This window comes from Lepisosteus oculatus, chromosome 4 (assembly GCF_040954835.1).
Source record: "Lepisosteus oculatus isolate fLepOcu1 chromosome 4, fLepOcu1.hap2, whole genome shotgun sequence".
NCBI classification, from domain to species: domain Eukaryota; kingdom Metazoa; phylum Chordata; class Actinopteri; order Semionotiformes; family Lepisosteidae; genus Lepisosteus; species Lepisosteus oculatus.
The window spans coordinates 51825365-51853053 of NC_090699.1; the positions used below are offsets into that span (position 1 = coordinate 51825365).

Below are 27689 nucleotides of genomic sequence, written 5' to 3' on the forward strand. Positions count from 1 at the left end.
GCAGGCAGGTGAAAATCTTTTACTCAGTCTTGGCTGCTGATAACTAGAACATAAGAAAATAAGAAAGGTTGCAAATCAGAGATCATTTGACCCATCTGTCTTGTTTTGGTTATTTTGCTATTAGAATTACAATGGGATCATGATTAAAGTGGTATTTGAGATGAGCTGCAAATAATAATTAAAAACTATTTACATGGTAGACTCAGAGTAGATTAGTTATACAAATACAAATGTCAGCTATAATTAAGAAGGCAGAGTACAACATAAAGGAAAAGAAAATATGCTCAAAGACATTTCATGCTGACAATACAGTATACTGTATAAAAGATAGCAAATCACTGCTTTTTAAAGTATTGTTTCTTTAGTATTGCTTCTTTTCACTGTTTATTCCTATCTTTTATACAGACTTTTTAAGGTAATTAGATAACTTGCCTTGTTAGTCTTTAATAGCATTTTAGTGGCACTGATTTAGCTATTAACTGTTTATCTAGAGAGCTTTGAACTCTAAGCACGAAGAAATAAACTGCCTCATGCATGGAGAATAGCACATGTGGGTATTGTCTTGTCTTCTCACTTAAGACATTGGCTGCCTAGAGCCAGAGACAAAGGAAAAGCAAAAAGCAGACAACCAAACAAGCATATTTTGGATTTAAACATTTAAAAATGTTCCATATGATGTCTTTCAGCTTTTATGAAACATTTTTCCTTCCTACTGTCATTGATACAATCTTTGCTTTTTATCATTCCTTTTGCATTCATGCCTTTGCACTGCAAATTAATATGCAGTCAAACTATATCAGTGCATTTCTGTCCAACTTTAGCTTATTTCTATTATCTCAATTTCCTTTGTAACCTTAGCATTACACCAAATCAAATAAGTTTACCAGGCATTTGTCTCAGAATCCCACTTCTTTATCAAACATGTGATTGGTGTATACAGTACTTTAAAAATACATTGCTATAAAAAACCTTAGTTTAAGCTTCCAATATATGCAGTCATACAGTATATTCACATTTTATATACAGTAAAATAGCACATTGTATTTAAGAGACCTTTTTGAGAAAACAAAATAAGGTTTTTGTTGTTTGTTTATGCAGAATGAAATCATCCACAAATTTTATTATTTCTAGAAAAGTTCCTTTTCATTTCATAAATGTATCCTGCCCATTTTAACTATATTACTGCATTGTTAATGCCAAATCTCTTAGGCTTCTCAGACACTTTGTAACCACAGTGCTACACTGCACCACACTGAGTCTACTTTGAATTTAATTGAGGAAAAATATGGAAATGTCAATAATATCCACTTCACATTCTTGACAATAATACTGTATGCACAAAGCAGAACATGCAACCAACAAATAATAAAACATAGACTCTGCAAGACTATTTTTGATTCTGTGCAGTTTCAGTACTTTATACTGTATTTGCTTTTTCTGGAAATGTTTCATTAGCTGAGACTTCTGAAATGATACAGTATAAAGGTTTTAATACTAAACAATGAACTGCTAATGATGCTTTATTTTCTTTTCATGTCACAACACAGAAATACATTTTGACAAAGACCCCTTTCAGTTTTAACAATCACCTTCAAAGGCAGTTGAGGCAAACAAAAGCTTGTATCTTTTTGATGACGTGGTGAGACATTATATACGGTTTGCTGTTGTAGTGTATAAAATGCAAATGGATCCATAAGTAGAATTGTGCTGATCTTCAAACAAAGATCTAAAAATCTATGGGCTGCTGCACTTTCACATGAAACAAAGTAAAATAAAAATATAAAAATGGTGTTGTTTTTTTGCTTTTTTGTAAATCACTAAAGAAGTATTTGCTTGCTAAAGGTAAGAAATTCTAAATCACATACTGTATGCAAAAGTACACAATCAACAGCATCACACAGTCCTTGCATAGTCCATTTTACTCATATTCCTTTAGACTTCATTGTAACTTCAAGCCTTTAGGCAATTTCTTTCTTAAACGAAGTAAATCAATAAACAATAGAGAAGGTCTTAGAGAAATCTAGCTTTGAAGTCTAAAGCCATGGCAAAGGAAACATTCCCATCAGTGCTTTGCAAGAAGGAATGTTTTTGATAAAGCTGATACTCTTGGTCAGGTCTTTCGACAGCTCTAAAAGTTTCTCATCGTGCTGTTTCTACTGCACTGAACAAAGTAAGTGGCATATTTCATTTTTAATTGGAACAGTTTGGAACTCTTGCAGTGCATGGCTCATTTTATACATGATAATAAAGTTAAAAGTAGTCCAGCACTTGTTGTCAAGGTACTCATTTTACTCACATTTACAAAAAAACAATTAATACTGTACTTTTCAAGACCAATAATAACATTTTTAGAAAATGTTATCAAATATATGTCTTGCTTAACTGCTTTATTGACACATTGTGTAAATAAATTATTGTTAAATAATTATTAATGTATTGTTAAATAAAGAAGATAAAACAACAAAACAATTATTGTTAAATAAAGAAGATAAAAAAGTAATTGCAAATATTATTAATTGTAATCTGCAAAATGCCATATCTGTTTTTTTTAAATGATCACTTACATTTTTGTGTTTTCAGCTTTTTGCCTGTTTATTAAGAATTCAAATATAATTTAAAAGATTTACTGTAAAGCAATAATTAGTGTCTATATTTTGATCTGACTTTTGTTGCTGAAAAATGAGTTTGAATTTAGAGAAATCTATTTTGAAGCAATCCTCCAGCAATTAAATGTACATCAGTCTACAGAGACATTAAAACCTATTGTAGATATTTTCAATATAAGCAATAAACCTAGCCTGATTGTAAACTTCAGTTTAGTGTTTAAAACACCTGATATGCTCAGAAGTATTGTAATTTTATTGACTGTACTTCAGAAATACTCTAGCTCAGGTCACAATTTTTAACTTACAGTACTTGCCACTAAGTACTTGTTATTCTACTATTAATTCTATCCACAGTGCCTATTTCTAATATTCCATCTGGGATTCCGTGATTGAAGCAAATGAAGAGCCTTAGAGTCCACATTCATGAATACCATATGTTTGCTTAGCGTTTATTCCACCCCAAGTCTCTTCAAAATATTCCATTATAATATGCAGGAGTGATATATTATGGTTAAATATTTTTTTATTTATTTCACGTTTTGTGCCTTAGCCCTCTTTAGCTTTAAAATATAGTCCTCTTGGCTTGCATTTCACATGAAGGAATTTCTGCTCCTGTGTAAGCTTAACATCTGAGACTGATTTTCTCAATTTCAAGGACATCTTTTATTCACAGACTGTATCTTCATTTCCTACATATAACATATCTGTAATCATAAACAAAAACTGTGAACCTGTTGTCCATCTATTAATAGAAAGTCATATATTTGTGGCAGTTATCACAGTAAATTGAATCCTGTCTCAGAGGCATAGGGCAGGATGATGCCCTGGATGAGAATGAATGAAGCCAATTAATTTTCTTTGTTTTAAAATAAAATATGTCCATGTAAAAATATTTTAAAATACATGTGAATACTTTCTTCTTTACATTGTTTTGCACAAATGAAAACACTTAATTATTAAATCCTTAAAAGGAAGAATAACACCTTGTATGTGCTTTTGCAGATTAATGGTAAAAAGTGATACAACTCTAATTACTGAATATGAAAAAGGGGCAGTCACTATACGTTTACTGGCATGTAATCACAGTGATAGTGTTCAACAAAAGGAGTTGTAGTAGATTATGTTTTGATTTCTAAGAAAGTTGTTTAGGAAAGTTAATTTCTATGTGGAAAATTACCCAGGTGTAATTTGCAATATCTGAAATTATGCCTCAGTCTTTCCTCATCTCCCCAACCCTCACAGGTTTGCTGTATTTAACACATTTTCTCTTTATGTTTGCTGAAACATCATTGGTTAAATCTGTACCAGTTTCCATTGGCAACCTGTATCTCAGGGGGCTTGCTTTGATGAAATCATCCCACTGTGTGTTGCCTCTGGCACTGGTATACGTGTTCTTACACAAACCTGTCCATGGGCATTGATGTCTCTGGGGGTTGCTTTGTGCTTTTAATTGTCTTATGTGTGTAAGACTTCTGGATGTAGTGCATTCTTCTTCTTCTCTTGCCTATTACTCGCAAGATGCGCGCTCAAAATAGCCAATGAGATTTCAAATACAATGTGCTGCTTGCCCTTTGTTGCTTGGATCCTAATCTTAGTATGGTCCCCTCATTTACTGTATGTGTCTTAAAATCTCATTACGTTTCCTTATGAGCACGTGTATAGTCTAGAGACATCCACCTTGCCTGCTGTATCATACAGTATATAATGTCTTTACGTCATAAAACATCTTGAAATAGCTTTAATATTTCTTTTAAATTAATAAATTAGGGCAAACACTACTGCTCTTCCCTGGGACCACATACTGTATGGCTCTTGAGAACATGCCTTTGAGTTGATTGCAACTGAGTATGTATTCATTCACCAAATGCTTCTTCCTCCAATATGAATGACACTCAGATTAGCACTTCTTCATTCATTAGGGAACAGACTCAATTCTTCCAGATGAATATGGACATGCTTTACTGCCCCTTGAAGTGTGTTTCACTACTTTCAGCTGGGCCTGCTTTCAGAACAGTGCCCTCAGTGTTTCCCCCAAAAAAACAAGTGAAGAAAGTTTGGCAACAGTACAGCAGCATGGACTAAATATGTTTCCAGTTAACAATGCTCCCCCAAAAACATGGACTTGAAGTAAACAAGTACTTCAGTTCCGTTTTTTTCACATCTGTTCATTTTGTAGCTTGAATGACATATACTGTATTCATGAATGCATCTATTTATAACATTATATAGCCATTACAGGCAATTGAAATTGAAAGTTATGTAAATGTACATAAACATAATTGTTTTAAATGTTTCATGAGTGAAATAGTATGCATGGAGTTGTCTACAGAATTTGTGTTGTATTAGTTTGGAGAGTTATATAAAGTAATATCTAGTGTTTACAAATGCTATAATATACAGAATATTGACTATCCGTATGCATACAGATTTGACAAGAGAGACCACTGTTTTAGCTATACACACAAACAATTTTATAAATATGAGATACTGTACATGACAAAGTACTTTGTTTTACAGGGCATTTTTTAACTATAACAAAACCCTGTCTTTGCAGTGTCGTTGAGTTAAAACATGCAAATTTTTCTTGGGAATCTCAGATAATTGCATCTCATAATAAGAAAGAAAGGAGTAATTAAATTAACGGAGTGGAAGATCAAGTATTTTGTATAATATGTTGGTTTTAAAGGAGTGGTAGAATTTTGCTAGAGAAGGGACACTTTCTTAAATTTTATTATTAATTATTGTGTCAAAAATGGATGCTAGAGAATGCTGACCATTCAGGGCAGAGCAGTCCCCAAGGTTGGGGGCTGAGCTTTAGAATATGTGTAAAAGATTTTAATGAAATAGAAACTGCTGTCATCTTTCAAAATGATCATTACCAAATACATTAAAGTCACTATAATGTATGACAAACACTAAGATATCCATGTTTTATAATGTTTCCTGTTTTATAAAGTTTAAAAACTAATCATTGTAAAATGTATTAAAAGCAATTGCTCTTTTAAGGTATAAGGTGAGGTAAAGTGTGAATGTGTGACATATTAGATGTCACATACAGTATGTAGACTCTAAACAGGAGTACTGTATAATGAAACTGAGGATTTGTTAAAAAAAACAGAAATTTCCTTTGCCGACTCAAGCTCTTAAGCTGACTGGTTACGTATTGACCTTTAGATGTCTCATGAGCGTTCTATAGTGTACAAAGCTTTCAATTCTCTGTATTGTGTCAGATAATACTGTGAGGTTGTTCTTATGCTTTCTTTCCAAACTGTTGCTAAGCATGAGTGACACATACATAACATACTCATAGGGTCATACTGTCAATGCACCGCACCAGACAGCCATCACTGCAGAAAGAGAAAGGGATATTATTATAATGCAGACTGAACTTAGGTAATAGTCCTTGATAAATGGCACCCTCTGTTTTTCTGCTGTGACAGACTCATTTGTAGATGACGTGAAAAGAATAGTGTTTTATTCCTGGGCTAATGACCATGTAAATTATTTCCTTTTAGAATCGATTGAGTGCTGCCGTTTTGATGCACATTCTACAAAACATACAGATGAAAACAGACAATTCCCATAGCATTCATTGAAAAGGTTACAGTTTTCAATGAAAAAGTCATGCCATCTGTTCAGTTAATAAATGTAATTAATATTTTTAATACCTTCTACTTCACATCAGAAGACATTTTAAACAGGGTTTTTAAAGAGTAATATTTTAGTGTAGGGAAATATGATTTTATTTTTTCTACAGACTCCCAAAGTGATCTTAATTGTTGTCTCCATCCTCATTTATCTTCATTTAAGGTTGAAATGGGAAATCCATAGCATGGAAATTGTTTTGTTTACTGATACCAAAATTGTGTTGAAATTATGTCAGCAAGCATAATAGGGGTGTGTGGTGGGCAGTTTTGTTATCCCTAGACTCCCAATTAGTTTGAAACAAATCTGGTGCAAAACAGCATTAATGTGTAGCATTTTGGGTAAAATTAAGCAATAAGACAAGTCATAATCTATCGCTATAAGAAATACTCTTTAATTTACAATATCTGTTATTACAATGTAATAATTCAACGCAAATGTGCTTTTTAGCGCACTGTACATGAATGCCACAGAAAATGCTTAGAACAAAGTATCATTTATACTGGCTCTTGAATGATATACAGTTACTTTGCTCTACTAATTTGCTCCAGCTAATGCAAAAAACATTTTCAAATCAATCAGGCTTTTCTAATCTGTTTATTACCAGAATGCAAAGCTAATAACCCAGAGATGAAGACTTCTTGGTTTAGTCATGTGGATGTTAAAGCTTTAATGGCATAGTGATTGGCATTGCCATCTCATGACACTGGGGCCCTGTGTAAATTCCTGTGGTGGATTTTTACGTTAAGTTTGTATCCTCCCCCTGTGTTTATAGTGAGTTTATATCTAGTGTTCCAGTTCCTAGCTTCTTGGTAGACTGTAACAGGAGCCGATTCTGACTCCCCTGTAGTGCGTATTAAGAACTCTATACAGACGGTCAAATCCAAAAGTGACTGGAGAAGGGCTGCAGGGAAAACAAGATGAGGAATAGAACGGATGGTGAACAGGGGGCAGTGCCGACAGTGATCAGGTGCAAGGGGGGAGCTCTGGCAAACAAGTCCAGTGGGAGTCCAAAAGGGAAAAACAGGTGCAGTCCAAAATCCAAAACCAGGTGATCCATCCAAGACAGATTAAAATCCGGAATGGGATCCAGAACAGGAACAGAAAGTTAAAAACAGAATGACAAGGCCAGGCGCTCCGAGGCCCGGACTCAGCTACTGTAGGTCAGGACGCCGATCGGAAGCCTAAGCCTTCAATCCGCGGACATAGGGCGACCTGATGCTAGGCGGGCCTCCGGGGCATCCGTCTTCAAATGCAGAGCCCCGAGCTTCCAGTGCACTGGGTATAAATAATGGATGGAACAAGGGGCAGGTGAACGTGATAATGAAACTAAAATACAAAAGGGTTGGAGCTCCCTCTAGAGAAGGGATGACCATCGTGACAAGACTGGCCCTGGTGTGTGTGTGTGTTTTTATATGTGCTCTGTGATAGACGGGTATCCTGCCTTTTGCCCATCGCTTGCAAACGCTCCGGCTCTCCTGAGACCCTGTATTGGATAAAACCGTTGGAAGATGGATGGATGTTAAAGCACATGATCCTCTAGGCATTTTGTTTTCAAATTTTTTTGGTAGAGACTACAGGAAATTAAACCGGTGCTGTGTACTGGTTGCTGAGAAATGTTCATTTCCAGATTGTCTGAATAATACTTAGCTATAAGGATTTCCTTTGAATAACAAAGCAGTCCGGACTTGCCAATGCCCACAGAAGTTATCATTTCGACATAAAAATGTCCTCTATATCAAATTTTAATCTTCATATTTGCATAAAAGAATGTGGATGTTTGCTTGTTACAAGGAAAACTGCATTAAGCTTAGGTCATGAGAAATTATGTGTGAAGCTTCCTTTACTGTCATTTTTACGGTGAACCTCTGATCACAAAGCTCATTTTATGTCACACTCTTTTCCATTATCTGTCAGCTTGATAAATTGTGCCTTGTGTTCCATGGAAATTGATCAGAAAAAAGGAAATAAAATGCTTCACAGATTCGAACATAAGAAAACAGTAAGGTGTTAACATTAACATAGTTTAAGATCATATATTTAAAATATATTTAAATAAACTATTTAAAATCTAGTAAAAGGTAGAGATTTGGCTTCTACAATGTACTTTAATTTTGAAGTACAGTAATCTACATGAAAATTGGAGAGTGTGGTATATTAATAGACTATTTTACATGCGCGGATCTTGAAAGACACCCTCATAGTTTTGCTGTTCTTTTATTATTTTAACGTATTTGCTAGTCATGGTTCAATAGGTTAAGGAGCTTCTTTTGAAAAAGCTGGTTCACAACCAATATTCAATGGCTACTCAAAATACAACATAACAAAGAGGTAGTTCTGAATGCACAAATTCATATAGAAAAATAAGAGCACAAACAAGACAGAAAACATGTTGTCTAACAGATTTGTATTCCAGTTGATAGTTTCTGCACTATAACAACACTGGTTTCAATTAGCATTGCTGTCCACAGTGCATGTATACATTCATAAATATTCTGTATTTAAAATCACTAGAAACTGTATAATATATATATATACTGTATATACAGTAGTTGTATAATATCCAGCTATACTTTATCCTTTCTATATACAGTACTGTATATATCAGATCACTTGACCTTTAAAAGGTTGTTTTGTTGTTTTTATTCAATTTTATTCAATTATGTTAACCAGTTAAAGTATTGTAACCTTATATTGCCTTATATTAGAAATATGTGAGCATGCTTTGATGCTGCTTCAAGTCTGACAGTTTGTCAAAGAATAAAATGGAAGTGCTCCTGTTGGTTAACTTGCTGTCTATGCCTCACCAATTCTGTAGTTCTGCACTTAAAAATGTAGTAGACAAAAGACTATCTATGTGCATAAATTGTCTTTTTGTTTATTTGTGTTATATTTATTATATACTACTGTATAATACAAATATTTTTGTGTTATAACCTTTGAAGAGAAAGGGGCAGAGTAAAAGGTACTGTATGTACTGTATGTACATTGGCTTTCAGCTGATATCAGTAATGGACAGCTCGGCGCTTTTTTATTTTCCAAAAGGAAAAATAAAACAGATAAAATAGAGCGTTCTTGTATTAATCCTCAATAAGCAAATATAAGACAAAACATCCCAAGATTATCATCCAAACAAAGAGACAAAAGATACTTCAAAAGGCAAATTGCACAATACTGTACATGTGGCTGTAAACATTCCATTTCCTCCCTTTACCTTGTTTGGTTCTGCCATACATCCTCTCTAAAGTCATCAACAACCCAGATGTTTTTACTAATAACTGCTAATAATCTGTCATAAATAGTACATCGAAGGCACCCTGTAGCGTTAAGGATGTGCAATTGGTGCAACATAAAATACTGTGTGTCAAACGTGGCTGGCGTGAAAACTATTTGAGAACTGCTGGAAATAGAGAATTTAAAAAATGCTTGTTTTGCTAATAAGGTACCCGACAGAGTCAGCAGATGTCTGTAGTAAAGAGATCTAAGATCACAATGCTGTGGTAGGGTGAGGACTCATTTTCCTCTGTAAGCAAGGCACTTGAAGTGCCTGAAATGTTCAGAACACAAATGGAAAGTAGTGTACTGTAAATATGGAAAAAATCATTATTGTTACAGTCAGGGCTGTCTTTTAAATGTATTGGGTGTAATTCTGACCAAGCATATAAGATTTAAAACGTCTGAAACAAAAACAAAAAATCCATTATTGTCTACTGTGAAGTAAATAGTCGTGACTCCTGATACTGATGTATCGATAGCTCACACCTCCATTATCTCCTAGGAGTATAATGCCCTTATGTCTCTCAACATTGTTTGAAGAGCTCCTGGATTTGAGTGTAATTTCTGTTTTTTCTTTATGTGGTGCCTGTCTTCATTTTCCGCCTGAAGAAAAGCAAAAATGGACACGTGGAGACCTACCTCCCACGGAAAGCAAAAATGTTGCAAGGGGGAGCCTCATAGGATATTTCGTTGTTCACAAAATTATTTTTTTTAAAATGTGTGCTAAACTGTGGCTTGAAATGATGCCAATCCCTTCCCCCATCCCTGAGTAGAAGGATAATTCAAAGAAAATGCCCAGTTCCCCCACCTACTCTATGCCTGCTGGTGAATGGTTTATGCACAGAAAGGGCCTTCAACTCCCATCTTTGATCAAATAAGAATATAAGAATTAGCTAAATCCAGCTAATTCCAATTTAAGTATCAAATCTATCCAGCTCCTGAAAAGAATTCATAGAATAAAACACAATGTCTGCAAAGGACTAATCCATACAAGGGGATACCCTAACAGACAAGAGTTTTTCATTGCAGTGAGTCTTTGCTGGGAAGCGAATATGCCATGGCTAGCAATACACAGTTTATAAAGAATGTTATTATTGATCAACTAAACAATTACTTATATTATTCTAATATGGTTTACACCTGGGATTAGTAAAGATCCAGTCTTGATCCAGATCCAGAAAATCTGTTTATGATTTTCATTTAATTTTCAACAGAAGATCTGCAGGCATGACATAGATTGGGGGGAAATGACACCATTCTGCAGTGAAGCTAAAACGTCTGACATGGTGTCAGCAAATATGTCCCACTAATCATGTTGCCATTTAAATGTGAAGTGACAACAAGTGAATTGACTGTGAAAGAAGTTTTTTAAAATGTAAGTCACTTCCCACCTGACAAACCTTCAAGCAATCTGGTAGGCTACTCTGGTAGGCTTCTAAACATCTGTTTTAGAAATCATAAAAAGGTAAAATATGACGTCTAAAGAGATCCAAGAGTAACTCACTCTTTTGCTTAAAATTCCTTTCTATCCAGCAATCTAAATTTTAGAATGACCAAGGGAGAAAGATCTACAAAACTCTCATTAATAGACTCTTTCAGTAGGGCAGGGAGCAGAGAACAAATGGTTTCATTCATCTGTGTCCAAAATGCTAATGCTGCTGGCTCTTAACACTTTTATAGGGGTTCCCATGTCATTCTGCAGCTGATGAAACCACAATGACAGCCACAAGATGGTATACATCTGCATGCCTGAACTTCACATACTATATATTAGCTCTCTGTATTTATGGTCGAATATATCTTAATTTTATGCATAACAGATTAAAATATTTTGAAAAACATGGATTTAATCCATATAGGCATGTTAAAATAATATGTTCCATGCAAACCTATAATTTAAACCAACAGATTTTTTGTCATTCTTACCATTGCAAACGGCTTACCTGCTACTGAAAAACAATTGACATATCCACCTATTTTAGTATGTGGCAAATCTGTAAAGTATTGTCCGTGAATGTAATATGTGTTTTAAATGACAATTACTCTGAGGTTTATTTTCAAATGATAGGTTTGCCCTATTTGCCCTGTTTTTTTAGTATCTACAGTATGTCTAAGTTCACTATATGAAGACCCTATATTTAGACATTCTGAATGTGACTGACATTGTTACAGTTTATAATTTGGGTTTTTTAGTCTGACTTTCATGGGCATTAAAAAATGTACTGTCGCAGCAAAAAAGGAAGTTAGAGATTTAATTGCTTTCTGTCAACAGGGGTCTAATCACCAGTCATCTTCAAATGTTCAATCTCAGCAGTACAGTATGCTTCATTAGGAGGAGTCTAATTATGTCAGTGAATGAAAGTGATACTGTATTACAAAGCTTAAATTAAAATTACAATTTTCTAAATTGATTTAGTTTCCACAATAAAGTATTTTACATTGTATTTCAACAGTATATACTATATATATTTCCATTCACAATCATAGATCCATTTGTTATTACACAATAATCTTGGCAATATGCAGTACACTATGTAGATATACAGTACAGTACATATTAACCTAAACAAAATGCACACATTAAATTAAGACTCACTGAAACATGAACTGATTGATTTATGTCACTTTATGGAACTTAAAGCGTTCCATTGTAATGCATATCACTTATCAAGACTATTTTGTTATATCTAATACTGTGTAATGAGCAGGTCTGGTCAAGGACAGGCATCAGACCATCCCAGTGAAATGCTTTTGCAATTATATTAATGATTTCAGTCGGTAAGTATCATTTTGAAGCTTTATGATTTTAACCCAAGAACGTTGATTGCTATCTCACATGTAGAATTACAGCTCTGCTGTGCCCTTGATCCTGTTTATGTGCTCAATAGCTGTGGAATCTAGCATTGTTCTAACACGCTGCAGCTGGCAGATGTCATGATATTTCTGGAATGCCATAAAAGAAAATGGTCAAATGGAAGGTGTCAAAGAGCATTTACTCTCGTGCATGCTGGGGCAAGTCTGTGTGAACAAATTTGATTTGCTTGCTTATAGGTTATACAGTAGATTGCAGTTACGAAACATTATGCAGTTTGACAGTGATTTCATGTTTGTCTTTGCTAGCCATTTTTTAAAAACACTTTGAGAACTTTATTGTTAATAATGTTTCATTTACAATGCATTTTGGCTTACAGTCTCTTATATTTATATTAATTTCAGAAATGTTTGTATTTAATCCTACTACTTTCAGAAGATTCCTTTTATTTATCCTTTTAGAACGTGTATGGTTTAGAAATGAAGAATAAAACACATCCACACTTTAGAGTGAAATAATTGTTGAATGATAGAAGAGTTCCCCAGCTTTTCTTGAAAGAATGTATATTCCTGAGAATGCTGTTTTGTATACAGCATGTCTTACTTTCTGGTGAAGTAGTAAAACTGGCAATGTTTATTTTATCACTGACTCTAATAGCTCACATTTCAAATTGAGGGAGAGTAATATACTTTTAATATTGTAATTAATGTATAGACAAAAGACATTTAAAACACTATATTCAGATGAAACACCAGATAGTTTGTGATATTGTATAAACAGTAGATAGATTGTTGTAACTCTATAACTGCATAATTTTGCTAGCACTTTGGTATGCTTCATGGTGTGGGACTCCTGTGTAAAAGAATGTTAAGAATTGATTTAACTTTAGAAAATACTGAACTGGAAAATCTCAAATAAAAGTTCTCCTTTGTCATTCAGGGGTGAATACATATAAATTAACTATATTAATCCAATAAACTCACCAGTACTTTCAGTGTTTTTGTTTCCTGTTAAACAAAGAGGGGAGAAAAATGAAATCACTATAGCTGTAACATTTGGCCCAATACATCATACTGACAAAGTTTTAGACTGCTCTCATGGAGAGACGTGTCGCTATAACAACGCCCCTATTTCAAAGGATTTGTGACCATCTGTGTTGTTTAGAGGGGAACAGGGAACTTCTAGCAAAATTGAAACAGGTGCTGCTGTCTTGACTTGAGGCAGTTACCAGGGATAAAATTGAATTCTAGGTTTCCCCATTTCAGTGTCTTAATGAGTAAAAAAAGAGGATGTCTGGAGGATAGATTTTAAGCAAACTAATGAGTACAAAGGAACTGGGACAGTAGTAGGAGGCATCTGAAAGTAATTATTTCCTTATCTGGGGCTATAGAAATCCATGGATAAGACTGAAACTGCAGCAATGCTATCTAGGTCATAAGAAGCCTTCCAAAACTGAAGGAACATTAGCCCATGTTTAGTGGCATCTCAGTATTTGATGGAATTTCAAAATATTTATAGTGATCAGACCGTGTTAACATTAAGGATTTAAGACAGATGTTCTACTAGGAAATAAATGTCATGTATTTTTCAGGTTTAAAGTTAAAGAGGGTAAAAATGCTTCCATTTTAAATATGTTTATTTGATTAACTGCTTGCTATCCCTTCAGAAACCGTGATATTTCTTGTAGTATCATTATTATAACTCAAGCAAGCAATGGGTGCTCCTATGTGTGCCTGAGTCTGTTAACATTTTCACTTTACCTTTTGTGCTGATAAACTAAACACAGATGAATGTGGATTTAAGTCGTGTAAAAGAATGCATACTCAGGTACCGCAGATGAAAATAAGCCAAACTGTCTAGATTAAATTAATGGCGGCATTTCAACCATTACTGGTAAAAAAGAAAAGAATTGCCTATTGAGAAATGGATCACACTGACAGATCATTTGAAAATCACGCTTGGTGAGATGATCCCTAATTGTATCATGAGGTATATAAATCTGTGCCTCTGAATTTTTGTTCTATCAGAACACAAGCCTCAATTGTCAAATATTCCTAAATATAAGAATTTTAGGCTTCTTCAATAAATGGAACACATTTTTCTTCTAAAATTGTAATTTGAAGTAAGGCTTAATGTTTCGTAATTAAAGATTTCAAAGCTTTTCTTATTAGCATGCATACATTTTTATGAATGTTATCTTGGGACATAACCCATTTTCATCACCCATCACAGTTCCATCCTGTCTTTTCATGGTATGTTCTAACAGAATATTCAGCTCATCTGATTTTGCATACGATTTATGATTCATCACTGTAATATCTATCCATTCATTTTCTAACTGCTTCGTGCTGGAGATAGGGGTGGTGGTGAGATGGAACCTTTCCCAGCAAGAAACAGGCGCAAGGCAGGATACACCCTGGATTGAGTGTCAGTCCCTTGCAGGACATGCACAGACATGCACACACTCACAACTAGGGACAATTTTAGGGACAGTTTTCCCAGAGGCCAATTAACCTACCATTGTGTCTTTGGTGATGCTGCAGTTAGCATTGCAGGCTCACAGCGAACTCCAAATATTACCTATTGTGATGAAAATGTTTCAGCTTTTAATACGGTTTCTGGAGAGGTTTCCTAAGCCATTTTATAAGCTTTTGAAACTGATTAACATTTACAACATAGATATTACAGTGATAAATTGTAAATATTAAACACTAAAAGAGATGAACAGCACTACAGTAAATACTCAGTTGGAATATGACATGAAACGACAAGATGAAACTGTTGTGGTTGTTGTAAATTCTTTGAGTCCAAAAATATTCTGGCTTTAGTCTCATAGATTGTCCAGAGGCACATGGCAAACCTGAGAAGGGCAGTGATGTTCTTTTAGTGAGCAATCATTTCTTCATGGCCATCCTCCCATTAAAACCATTCACATTCAGTGATTTCTAGATGGATGAGACATGAACACCAACATTAGCTGCAGTGCGAGAGGCTTGCAGATCCTTAGATGTTATTCTTTTGTTCTTCGTGACATCCTACAGTAGATGATTTTCTAGGTTGTTCCTGGGGATATTTTGGCAGGAAATTTGGGCAGAGTTACCTTGGTCTTGAATATTTCCATATACAATATGTAGACTATTGTTGCGAAGTTGATGGAGTCCCAAAAATTTTAAATGGTTTTGTAACTAAAGAAATTTTAGTAGCCGAAACTAGGAAAATACATTAATTAATATTAATTTATGGATCTAAATATAATCTAGTTATATAGCTGGTAGTGGTAACATATTCAACTTTCTTGTTAACATCTGCGTTGATTTCATTAACACATTCACTTACAGTTATTATGGAAACAAATTGACGTGTTTGTTTGAACTACATTCATAATAAGAAATTCAGTAATAATAAATAATTCCTATAATTATGCTGGGAGTACACAGGCCTTTTCTGGGCCCTTTAATTATCTGGTTTACTGCTTCACTTACATACTGTACTGTACCTTTTTCTTGCCTGAGAACTAACGCCCCCACAGCAAACAAATAGAGAAGGGATGTTGCGTAATCCCAAACTGACATGAATGTTCATGGCCACACAGTCTTTGAACTGGAGCAGCTCACGAAGCACTTGATGACCTGGTGGGCGAAAAAATGATCTCAGCCACTTGTGAAGTGCAAGTTCGGTGCAGTCTTGTTTGTTGAAGAAATCTGCCAAGTTCAAATTCAATTCAAGTTATAAAGGTAGAGGGAATTTCAGTCATGCAGCAATCTGGGCTGATATGCTGTAGAACTTTTAGAGCATCATTTTATGATTTAATTATTAATTACATATACTGTATATGCACTTTTTACCACAAAAGATCCCAAAGTACTTTATAAATAGTAGGGGATCACTTCATTTACCACTGAAGTGCGGCACATACCTAGATGATGTGTGGTAACAAGTATGTGGCAGCAGCCCCACTACACAGCAGATCAGGTAGAAAAGTGAGTCAGTGGAAATAAGAGGGAACTGTAGGGAGGCTGGATGGAGCCATCCCATTGTGGAATTGAACTAGGACACCAGGGTTAATTAACATACCCACTCTTGTGAACTGTACTATATGATTTTTATGTATGAATTTCACAAGGAATACAATAATCAAATAAGAATATACTGAACATTTATGAATGCTTACTATGGAGGTAGGATATAAGAAGCTTTGGTTTAACCCATTGGACAACTGCTGTACATCAATGTAGTTCAAAGATGTGAGGACCCCATACATAAAGAGAGGTTAATGGATAACTGCAAAGGTAGGCATGTGATGGAGGAGGGATAAAGAAAGATGAATGCCAGAAAAAGACAGGGTCTTGCTGTGGTGTTTATAGTTTGTTCAGGACATGTTCTCATGGATAACTAAGAGTTTGAGTAGCAGAGGTGAATGATACCTCCGTTGTTGTCATCCCTTCCGAACATTCTTTAAAAACTCCATATAGTCTGAATCACTGCTTTGATTGTGTACCAGTTGGGCCCAGATGGGATCCCTTTCCTGCATATTTTAATCCTATTAGGATTGGAATTATACCTACAGGTATGGTATCTGGTAAACAAAATATGGTGAAAATTTGGAAAGATTTTGGTTATTGTTGACATTTGTCAAGTTTCATTTCAATCAGAACAGCTGCTCACAAAATCATTTTTAAATGATTTAAATGTGGATGCCATCTCCACTGACCCCACATTTTGACCTCAAACTTTTTATGTATTTTCCCGTTATGCCTTGTAGTAGAAAGGTAATCCAGATTTTGGTAATGCAAAATGAAAATTATTTACAACCAAGCCTATAAATAATAAAATACCAAAATTCACTTTCAGTTGCATGTCTGGAGGCTGTTTATCAGATTTTTGTGCAGTGACCTATGCACTGGATAGGTCCAGTGTAGTATTTGGAGTTAACCTCATTCAATATTTGTCTATCTTCCTCTTCTGAATGTAAGGCCTCACCTTATTTTGCTCATTTAAAAAAGAAAATCCTTATTTACAATGAGATCTGCATCTGGTTGCACACTTTTCTTATAGCTAGGTCCAATTTACCCAGTGTTATAATTTGGAGTAAAAAACTTTGATTGTGATTGTTGTATTTTCATAAATATTCTGAAAGATACTGTACAATGACAGCATAGATATTATGGCAGATGAACAACTGTATATAAAATAGTTCAGATAGGTAGCTGTGTCAGCATGCGTAGGATGCAAAGAAACAAGTAATAGGTTTATTCCATGCTGAAAAGAGAAGAAAGAAAACAACGTTTCGGCCGTGGAAACAAAACTCTGGGAAACAAACAAAAGTTTTGTTTTGGGAAACAAAACTAGACTTTCTGTCATAATATTAAGGTATTAAATATAAGATCCTGCCAGGTTAAATGGGGAAGTAAGAGCAGCTCATAATTCATAAAATCAATGTAAATGTATTTATCAAAGCAAAAATGTTGATTAATAGTAACTAAGAAACTATTAAAGATTGGTGCCTATGTAGCTTTGAAAAGTATAATGAGATTCCCATACTGTATAACTGTTTAACTTTATTATTTGTTCAAAAAATCTGCTGCAAATATGAATGAATGTGTAAACATAAAACTATTAGCCCTCGTTTGGTTGTGATTTTGTTAACAGAACTAGGCACACCTTGTTACTGCAATTTAATAATGAGGTACAAAATTGGTTCCATGACCAAATATGTCACAGCAACAGTCAAACCTCTGCTTCAGGCATTTCAATTACTGCTTCGAGGAAACAAGTCCTAACAGTGTACTTAACCCTGCGAACCTTTCTGTTAGTTCTTGAATTCCCTTGGTATCAGCAATGTATAATACATGTGCTAGACCACTTTGACTCTATTATTAATTAATTTTATGGATGAAACAACAGGTGGGTGAAAAACTGGGCTTAAATATGTAGTACGTATATTTTATTAAGCTTGTCAAAGCATGTCTAATAAGAAATTGTTTGAATATGTTTTTTTCCAGAGATTTTAGAAATCATGGTCTGAAATACAGATAATTGTGGAATTAATAATGATACTGATAAGTAATAATTACATACAGAGTTCTATTAATTAACCACTTACTGTAGATTGGGACTTATTTACCCAAAGATTGGATAGATGCCTTGCAATGGATGATTGGTGCAAATTATTGACAAGCAGTTGCTTCAGCACACCAACTATCATAAGACTTTTGCCAATAAGATGAGCCAGATGTGAAATGCTTAAATTATTCTGTACTATGGAGTACTGACAAACCTTTACTGTAAAATCACTCTAGATGTGTTTCCCATAATATTTTGATTCTCACCTGCCTCTTAGATATTTTAACAGACAGTTTTTTAAAATGTCTATTAGCATGCTTCTATAATCTTTCCTGCTGCTTGTTGGAAATCATTTAATGATACTGGAAATACAGGTTTGGGTGGTTGTGTCTCGTGGCTTATAGTAAATCTTAGTCCCTATAGTTGCAGTTTTTTACTCCTTCAAGTACTTGAGGAAAATTTGGAATGTATACTAATGCTGCCTTAAGAGGTAAGACTGTATTTCAGAATGTTGTTTTCTTGAGCATTGAATTCTTGAAATGAGAGTAGATTCTGCAGTAGCAGATTAAGTGAAACAAGAGGTATTTTTAAAATAAAACTCCCAAAGACCCTTCTCTTCATACAGTACAAATCGTTCTGAGCTGAATACAATATGTTTGATGTACAGTATGCTTGACAAAATTATCGCATGAAAAAACCCTCTGACTGGGAGTTTAAATGTTGCCTTTTGCTGTCTAGTCATATAAAGCATAATCTTTCTTCTTTGTAAACAAGAAGTAGTAACAATAATTCCTATTCTGACAGCAGGTAGTTTAGATAAACTTTAAAAATGGTTTTCTATGCTTAGTAATGTTGCACTGGTTCTGTATTAAAATATCATTAATCATAAGGATTTCCTACAATTTAGAAAATACAGCCTAAAATAATAATGTTAAGGGTTATTGTTTTATTTTTTGGTTTTATGGATTTATGGAATTTATTAAAGTCCATAAATCTACTGTTAGATTAAAGTATTTAGTAAAATAATGAATGTAATAGGGCTATTAATGTTAAGCTATTAATGTAAAAGGCTATTACATTCTAGGAAAAACATCTTGAGTATTATTATTATTATCATTATTATCATTATTATTATTATTATTATTATTATTATTATTATTATTATTATTATTATTATTATTATTATTATTATTATTATAAAGAGCTTGTACTGTAAATTTGAAGTGGCAAAGGTACATAATTTTAAGTTATCCTTTTAAAACAAAATCCCAATATTTTTACCAATGGACTTTAAGGACTTCTTTGCTTACTCAGAATTATGGACAGTTTCCAGTATTGGTTTCATTAAAGAACCCAATCAATACAGAAGGAAATCTTTAACAAAAAGTAAATCCTTTACAGTGGAGTACAATAATGTATAAAATATGATGCGCTTTATTTTATTATTCTACAGGGTTATTATTCTACAGGATTTATTAAGAAATTAGACATTATTGTTGCCTGATATATTACAATCAGTCTCTTTGTTGGTCTACATTGCTTTGTACTGTATGCAATTTTCCTCTGAAAACATTTATTTCAATTTCAGTTTTGTCCCTGCTGTACTCATCCCTACCATTCGCTAATGTGTACTGTCTAACACATTTGTCAAAAGGTGCTCCTGTTTCTCTTGGTGCACCAGAATTGAATCAGTGTAGACCAGTTAAACAAATCTTACTGATCATAGTACAATAAATCAAAGTGGTGTATTTTTTAATGAGCCAAGCCTTACGTCTTGAAATGAACTTGGGGGATCAAGGCAATTGAAAACGTAATGTCTGCGTGTGGGTTCTCATGCTATCAAAATAATGATAGAAGCATTCCTCTGTTTCCGCATCATTTCTGTAGGTATTCATGGTATGTAGTTTCAAAAATCAACAGAAGTACAATAAAATTAAATGTATTATTGCCTTTTTAATATCAATGCCATTGATGGAATGGAAATGCCATTCCAACTGATAGTAATTTCATTGACATTTAATTTATGTTTTCTTGCATACTTACTGTTTATACTTTTTATGTTATTACAATTTTACCTTTAAGGTGATGAAGAGGTAAGTTTTTTGTTGCCGATGACAGATCTGCTCATACTTGCACTTTTTGTGTACTGTTCTCCGACAGCAAAAATACACTAATAGATTTTCTTTACAATATATCGCAGACCACTGAAGCAAAACAGTTTCTTTTGTTATACCTGTTTCTTAAATAATTTACATCCTGCAATGCCTTAATACCTATTTTATAATACATTATAAAATATTTCCTTAAACAAAAAAATCAACAGCATGAAATTAATGAATAAAATAGTAGACAAAGCGTATTGGCGAAAAAGTAGTCTAGCTTAAATAGTTTGACTAACACAGGGTTAAGAAAAAGGATCGTGTTTTCCCTTTAACCATGTTTTTGCTTATACTGCAGGCAATATCTGCACTCTTGGTTCTGTTCCCATTAGCTTTGTACTTAGGAAATACTCATATTAAAAATTTATTTTTTTATCAGGTGCAGCGTCTTTCTCACTGGAAGAATTTGATTTACATAATCAATCACATATACCCAGAACTAGCATTTGCATACTAATGTAATTTTCCAGTAGGCTTACAATTTATAGAATTTTGCCTCTGGGCTTCTGTACCTGGCATTGGCTAATTGGCATATAGGAAGTTAAAGCAGCTGCATACTGAGAGCCCAAAGTAAGCAGTTTGTTTTCTGTAGCAGGTACTCAGTAGTCCATGGTGCCATAGTGTTTTTCAAGGTAAATTGCATAGGTGATAATTATGGAAAGGAACATTAAGAAAAAAAGTAACTGGATATTTATATATAATTAATTGAAGGATTATTTTATTCACTTATGAGAAGTGATAGAAATTATGTGAGGTCTGCCACACCATTGTACCTTTTTAACAGTGTAAAAATAAATTAAAATAAGCTCAAGTTCTTTCAGCATTTAAGCTGAAGAACACTTACATTTTGAATGTGTAACATCCGTCATCAAAATATTCTGGTCAGGAACAACACTGCATTTGCAATTGCTGCAGAAAGGTCTTAATCTCTTGTAACAACATTTGAATTGTATCTGAATTTATTCAGAATATGACTGACAACTGCAAATTTCCCAAAATGTATTGTATTGATAAAGGCTTCGACTGGACAAAACTCATCTCCATATGTATACAAATGTAAAATGTTTCGTTTTTCTGAAATAGTAAAGAAGAGGAATTTGCCGGCAGTAGTTATTCTCTTACTTTTCAATGCACAGCATGTGCGCTGAAGTGAGGGCAGAAAGAAAATCAGAACTGAGTTATTCTCTAACCCAGGCTGCCATGCTCCACTAGAATTAATGAAGTCTAATAGTGCAGCTTTGAACCTCTTTGAACATGACAGTACCTCATGCTACGCATCACAATGTATGCACCCATCACACATTCCTGCTTCTGGAAGAATTACAATGCCCTGCTTACATGACCATTTTTAGATATTGCATGGCAGGTGCTTTGATCCCTCATTCCTCGATCCAAAGAGGCTGCCTGACTCTTGTGCCTTCCGAAGTGTATCACTTAGTGACATTTTGTGATTGCCAGATTTACACATACTCTAAATTAAGATACAAGAGATGAAGCATTAGAGCATGTACAGTACACTGACAGTAGACATGATTTTCCTTAAAAGGATTTGTACGTTAATTGCTAGCCACGGTTTAATGACTGAATGACTTTAGAAACACTTAGATTGTCGAAGGAAGTTGGTCTGTTTTATTTTCTCAGCTGTGTTCTGTATATTTCATGCAGCAATTCATGCAGGAATTGCTGCATGAAAAAAAAGTATGAGAGGAGGTCAAATTTTAATCTCGCTCACTTCTGCTCTCCTACTTTCACCTTCTAAGCACCCCTTTGGATATCTACATTATTCTCACACTTCACCCCCCATTTCACCTCCACACTTACAGCGGCTCCCTGGCTCATACTTCATGAAGAGAGGGTGGTCCAGTGAGTTTTGTCCTTACAGTCAAGTTGCCAATTCTACAGCTAGGTGAGTATTTAGGTTTAGTGAGATTCGGCTGAGGGTAAGAGAGTACTGTATATGCATCTATCCATCCATCCCTCTATCCATCCATTTTGTCACAGCTTTATATCCAATACGGAGTTGCAGGGGAGCCAGAACCTATCCTGGCAACCATCAGTTGCGCACTCACACCATGGCCAGCTTTCCCAGAAACCATTTTATGTACCTAACACAGGGAGAGCATACACACACACAGATAGCACCCCAGGATTTGAACTCAGGGCTCCACTGCTGTGCGGCCACTTAGTTAGTAGTGCTAACTACTGTGTCACTGTGCTGCCCAAGAGAGTACATACTGTACAAGTTCAAATATTCTATAATTAATGAACTATAATTGGAACGATAAGAAATTAGTTTCAGTACTCTCTTGAATACCTTATTAATTGGAGAGCAAAATAAAGTTCGACAGGAGACTGATTTCAACTGAAGTTTTACTCGACCAATTATGCCTTAAAATGTAAGTGCTTGTTCTGCAGTTTCATTGCGGATTAGATTAAATCTACGCTTTAATTTAGTATGCTGTGTTTAGTATATCATTAGTATATCAGCATTTGTGAACAAGCACTTGGCTGGGAAAATGGTTTTTGCAATTAGATAGGAGCATTATCACATAGACAAATTGGCACGATCATATTATGTGCCATCTGGGAGTCTTTTTGGTAGTATATGTGAATGATAGCATCGGTCTGGTATGGAAAAGAAAAGAACTCATTTCTTATTTAGAGATCTTCTGCTCAATGTAGATTTGAGGCACATTTCAAAATTCAGCGTTTACAATGCTCTATTTCTTACACTTACAATGTTTCAGATGTCAAGATAGAAATACAATGCTGCTAGAGTAGTGGAAGGAAATAATAATGGGTGGCTCCATTCACAGTTATCTGTTTACCTTCTTAACTTAAAAAAAATGACAAATGTGTACTCAAATCCTTCTTTATGTCTCAAAATTGCAAAGCACTGTGGTTTGCAAAAAATCTTTTACTGAAATGTTGCTTGGAAAAATAATATTATGTACTGGTGTAACAGTCCTTGTGGAGCCTCTTACATAGTGATGCAAACCCCTAGGAAAAGTAGATGGCATTGTATTTTCCCAAAGCATGAATCCTAGCTGTTTTGGTGTAAAGGAATTTACCATTGTTAAAGGAGGCACTGTGTGTCAGTAGCATTCCTGACAGACCTTGATCAAATCCTGGCAGGAGCTGTGCACGGTACACTGGTTTTGTTTTGAATTTGTCCTATACTGTACAGTATATCTTTCTAAAAGTCCACTATTTCTCAATTTATTTATCAATAAACCTGGTATCAGTATGCTTGGTCAAAAAAGCACAAAACAGGAAGTAAACCTAATCAAAATTGAAATAACTATCAAAGTGTCAGAGATAATATAAAATAACACATTATCTTGGATAATTTGAATAGAGGTATTTCCAAATTGATCTGTTTGTTGTTAGTGGAATACAAAGCATGAAATTGCCCATTAAGTAATTAAGTAGTTCACCATAGACTCAGATCTACACAAACAACATCAAAGCTAAAGCAACATCAAAGGCTACATATTACTTTTCTTAATCAAAAAGTATTCCGAATTCCATTTTTCTTAGTGCCATCTAATAAATTATATTGACATTACAAAAAATTAAAGGAAATATTGGCCAATAATCAATGACTTCATGGGTACACATTTTGTCTGCTTTACTAAGACTGTTGATTCATAAACCCTTTTTCTTCCGCAATATCTTGGCATTTGTTAGAGCCTTTTTCCATTATCTCTGAAACAACTAAGGCAAAAACACCAATCTGTACTTAGGTGAAAAAGCATAAATATTTTTCTGCTCCTCTGAAGTCTGAAAATAGATTTCACCTTTTTGGTCTGGTGCAAAATGTAAGATAATATCATAGTAACTATTGTTGTTTAAATATTGTGAAGAAAGCAAATGTTTATGAAGATTAGGATATCTTGAATACTTAGGCATAATTCTAAAAGGTGTTTTATTTTGTGATTTTGTGGTTATTTTCTCACAAAAATCCCGTTTCATATCTAATACTTTTTGGTATGTTAAATAATTCCTGTACATTTATTGTGTGAAAATCCTATAAGACGTACTGTAGCTACATGCAGTATATAAAATGTTTTACAAACATATCACTTGTTTCTGGTGAAGATTCTGTAAATGTAAATGAGAACATCATGATCTTTATCATGTAAAGCTACACCAACCCAGATATTTCTGAAAGAGGTTTTCTCTACAGGAACTCTTGAATTCTTGTCAAAACATTTAAACTAGGAGGATTAGGTGTGTCCGATGACAAAATAAAATGTATTTCTTGTCAGGTTTATTGTTCTTACCTAAACAAGATATAGCTTGCTTCTTTGAGTTACTGGCTCAGATGAAATATGCTGTAACATTTTAGCTTTCTAGGCTGTGGTGATTCTGCATCTTGTAAAATTTTATTTATCCCCCTTTTCAATCCTTCAGTCTTAGCTTCAACAGGATTGCCTTATGAATCTCCTCATCTTTCAGTTTTTAATGTTCACTATTTCTTGTTAGGTTATTGATAAATTCTGTCAACTGAAACACTCAGAGATGTAACCTGCACACTGCTGTTTCAGGCCTGTGTCATTTGCTTGTAGAATTAGATGTAAATATTCACCACATTATTCTTCACTACATTTTATGTCACATGGTGCATGTCCCCTGGTGGATGAAAAAAAATCATAATTGTTTCTTCAGTTTCATAGCATCACAGATACATATAATATAACAATTAATGTATACTGTATTTCAGACCAGTTACAGTAATGGTAATACAACTACATGCTCATCACTCTTTCTTTGCTATTAGTGCAATACAGTTACCATACAGTATGTTACAAAGGTATATAATAACTATATTTATTTCTGTATGTTGTGATTATAATGGTGAGAAATAAATTAAATTAAATTTAAAAAAATTGGGCTTTGATAAATGCTTTTCTTTGTTAGCCTTCTTGCTTGAAGGGAATCTGTAAAACTACCAGACATCTTTGACTAACTGAATAAACTGAAATTGGTGTTAAAATGCTCTGGCAGCATAAGGCTGTTTTTCTTAGTGAAAAGGTGGGATGGCATTACCCTGGTCTTCTGAAGAACAATCTTGGGTCCATAGTGTCTTTATTACCTGGGCTTTCTGGGACTAAAATTGGCAGCTTGCCGCTATACCTCTACACATAGAAAACTTCCCCACAAAACATTCTTATCCCCAACACTAATACTTTGAGCAAAGTTCAAAATGTTTCTGCTTGTTTATACTCCTAATAGGAACCACTTTATCCTCCATCTCCTGAAGAAAAGCTCTGCAGGTCTTTGTGAAATGAGAATATTAACTGTAGAGCAGTGTACTTGAGAGTGCTCAAAGCTTTAATTCTCCAATTAATACAAAACAAAAGCAATTAATTAGAACTTTTAATTGCTTTTTACACAGCAATGGACCTACGTACAGTTCATGGTATTAACATTTTTAAAACGTTCAATATACATTGCTTACTTAATTTTTTTTATTTAAATGGGTAGCACAGTCTACTGTAATATTATATATTTGTTTACAAAAAGTAGATTTCATCTGTACTCAACTCACAATGTGTTTTTAAGTCAGTCATTAGTTAAAAACATGATCAATAGTTTTTGATGATTTTCTAACGATAAAATCTGATCATGTGTTACTTATTATTTCTATGGACCATTAGTTAACAAGGACTGGAGAAAATCCTAGAAAAATACATCCTTAAAAAAATTAATTCACAGAGGATGAAATAAAAAAAAGATGGAAGTATCTTGGCAAAATCATCCCTGCTAATTTGCTACATTAATTGCTATTAAGAATATATGCTCTAAGATAAAAACCAATATGTATACTTTGAGTAGTAACACATGTTTTAGTACTGTACATGCTAAATCTAAGAAAGAATGCTTAGATCATGTTTTAATAAATAATGTACTTTACTGAATTTAAATACTTGCACTCTATATCTTAGCCTTTTCTTGAAGATGTCAAAATATACTGAAACTATTCCTGTTAATGTTGCTAATGGTTTTCTTGTAGCACCTGGTTCAGAATGTGACAGAATTACATAAAAGCGTGATATTCTAATTGCTTGGACGGTGAGTTTGTTTGTCAAGTCTGGTACTGACCTTGAGTGGTTTAAATATTATCTTGTTGTGTGCCAATATTTTATTTATTTTTGTAGTTTTCATTCTAAGGTTGGGATGATTACACCTGGTGTTCCACAAGGCTTAATACTGGTCTTTCAACTATTCTGCACTTTACTGTACGTTTCCCTTTTAAACAAATACTCAAATTGTCATTTCTATTAAGATTGTATTCAAATCCATGTCCATTTAACTTCACACAGAGGTGGCTGTTTTAGTAATTTATGATTTCATTTCTCATATAAACACTTGGATGACACAACATATTTTGAATCTTGGTTGTGATAACGCTATGGTCATTTTATTAGGTCCTCAAATAAGTTCTGATACCACTGTGGTTATCCTTTCAATTGACACATAGTGCTTGCATTTTAATTCAGAAAGTGTTGGGTTGATCTTCGAACCTGGATTGACTTTGAAACCTCATGCGCATGATACTATAAAGTCTTCCATATGAGAAATATTACCAGATTTCTTCCTCTTCTGGTTATCCCTGTAGCTGATAAGGTGATAAATGCATTTGTGTTTTTTTTTTCCCAAAAATCCAATATTGTAATACCTTTCTTGCAGGAATTTCTAAGTGAACCTGCTTTGGATTCCTTGCACTGGTGGTCATTTGTCAGATTTCGAGTTGATTTTAAATTCCTCTTTTTTTCTATGCAGGCACATGGGCCTATGCAGCACAGTACAGAATAAAAGCAATAGCTATCAAGAGGTAAACAATGTGTATTTAAGGAATCATCAATTATAGTAAAAAAGGAATGCCTTTGAGTTGATTGCAGTATTGCTAAGTGATAAAAATTAATGGTACTGGTAGAGAAGTCAAGGTGCTGTCTAAACACCTGAGTCTTGAGGAGGAATGGCCGAATAGTGGTCAGGGACTGAGCAATTCCAATTTCAATAGGTAGTTCATTTCACCTCTTAGGAGGGCCAATGCAGATATTTCCCAGATAAAAAATGATTATATCAGCAAAATTACTTAAAAACTAATTAACAAAAAAT

The 27689-nt window shown here is 34.1% G+C and overlaps 1 protein-coding gene across 15 annotated transcripts in view; it reads left to right on the forward strand.

Annotated features, from left to right (window-relative positions):
* Positions 1 to 27689, forward strand: part of chl1b (cell adhesion molecule L1-like b) — a 105529-nt gene that overhangs the window by 17113 nt on the left and 60727 nt on the right. The window contains exon 1 of one of the 15 annotated variants that reach the window (XM_015347243.2): positions 2150 to 2170. The exons of 12 other annotated variants lie outside the window; for them this stretch is intronic. The gene's annotated coding sequence lies outside the window, so the exon portion shown is untranslated. Of the gene's footprint in view, positions 1 to 2149; positions 2171 to 18805; positions 18893 to 22394; positions 22468 to 27689 lie in introns of those variants that run through there. 2 more of the 15 variants (XM_015347240.2, XM_015347242.2) reach the window with 2 other exon arrangements.